Source organism: Austrofundulus limnaeus, unplaced genomic scaffold (assembly GCF_001266775.1).
Source record: "Austrofundulus limnaeus strain Quisiro unplaced genomic scaffold, Austrofundulus_limnaeus-1.0 Scaffold1172, whole genome shotgun sequence".
Classification (NCBI taxonomy): domain Eukaryota; kingdom Metazoa; phylum Chordata; class Actinopteri; order Cyprinodontiformes; family Rivulidae; genus Austrofundulus; species Austrofundulus limnaeus.
Genome location: NW_013953574.1, coordinates 98,837 through 100,624, shown reverse-complemented (window position 1 = coordinate 100,624; position 1,788 = coordinate 98,837).

The window sequence follows — 1,788 nt, the reverse complement described above, 5'->3', positions numbered from 1 at the left end:
CTCAGATGAAGTCTGGTCACCTCTGAGGTTTTGGTTCTGGTTCTGGTTGGGTTGTGTGACCCTGCTGACTCACGTTGACYTCTGAAGCTGGACTCTTGAGGATCCTGGAGGATCTGTGGTCTGTGGTCCACCTCGTGTCTGCTGGTTTATGTCCTCTGGTTCATGTCCCAACAGGACTGAGTCAGAAGGTTTCAGTTTCATTCAGGATGATGTCAGCTGTCAATCAAACTCAGACCAGGACTGTGAGGAGGTGGGTCATCAAAGTGGATCCTGTTTAGATGGTCTCAGGAGGTCTTAGACTAGTACYGCCTCAGAGGACGTCTCAGAACCAGACCGCCTCTGCTATCAGATCTACAGTCAGTCTGTTAGAGTTCTGGATTTYGTGGGACATAAATCCTGGTCCAGCACTGAGTCTGGATCAACATCTGGTTGAGGGGGACGGATGATGTCAGTCCTGGGTGACGGTGAGACATGAGCARGGTTCCCATGAGTCCTCGGTGTCCTGCAGACCAGCAGTGACTCAGAACCACTAAAACAAGAAGAACCACATTTAGAAGAACTGAAAATAGAGAAAAGATGAAGTGAAGAGGAGCTGCTGGTCCACGTCAGTCCACCTGAGTCCTCTGTCCCTCATGCTTTCATAGTCTTCCTCAGTTTGGACACGTTCAAGTTCCAACTGGTTCTGTCCCCTGACTCAGGTCCAGACCAGGACTGAAGAGATCAGAGGGTTCAAACTGACTCAGATGTCTTCAGATCTGTCTTTGTGTCCAGTCTCAGGTCTGTCTTTGGGTCCAGTTTCAGGTCTGTCTTAGGGGTCCAGTCTCAGGTCTGTCTTTGGGTCTAGTCTCAGGTCTGTCTTGGGGGGGCGGCCTCAGGTCTGTCTTAGGGGGTCGGCCTCAGGTCTGTCTTTGGGTCCAGTTTCAGGTCTTTCTTAGGGGTCGGCCTCAGGTCTGTCTTTGGATCCAGTCTCAGGTCTGTCCCCCGGTCTGTCTTAGGGGTTGGCCTCAGCTCTGTCCTCAAGTCTGTCTTTGGGTCCAGTCTGAGGTCTGTCTTTGGGGTCGGCCTCAGGTCTGTCTTGGGGTCCAGTCTCAGGTCTGTCCCCCGGTCTGTCTTGGGGGCGGCCTCAGGTCTGTCTTTGGGTCCAGTCTCAGGTCTGTCCCCCGGTCTGTCTTTGGGTCAAGTCTCAGGTCTGTCTTGGGGGCGGCCTCAGGTCTGTCTTTGGGTCCAGTCTCAGGTCTGTCTTGGGGGGCGGCCTCAGGTCTGTCTTTGGGTCCAGTCTCAGGTCTGTCTTGGGGGGTGGCCTCAGGTCTGTCTTTGGGTCCAGTCTCAGGTCTGTCTTTGGGTCCAGTCTCAGGTCTGTCTTATGGGTCGGCCTCAGGTCTGTCTGTGGGGTCGGCCTCAGGTCTGTCCCCATGTCTGTCTTGGGGGGCGGCCTCAGGTCTGTCTTGGGGGGCGGCCTCAGGTCTGTCATAGGGGTCGGCCTCAGGTCTGTCTTGGGGGTCGGCCTCAGGTCTGTCTTGGGGGTCGGCCTCAGGTCTGTCATAGGGGTCGACCTCAGGTCTGTCTTGGGGGTCGGCCTCAGGTCTGTCTTGGGGGGCGGCCTCAGGTCTGTCTTGGGGGTCGGCCTCAGGTCTGTCATAGGGGTCGGCCTCAGGTCTGTCTTTGGGGCCAGTCTCGGGTCTGTCTTTGGGGCCAGTCTTGGGTCTGTCTTTGGGGCCAGTCTCGGGTCTGTCTTTGGGGCCAGTCTTGGGTCTGTCTTTGGGGCCAGTCTCGGGTCTGTCTTTGGGG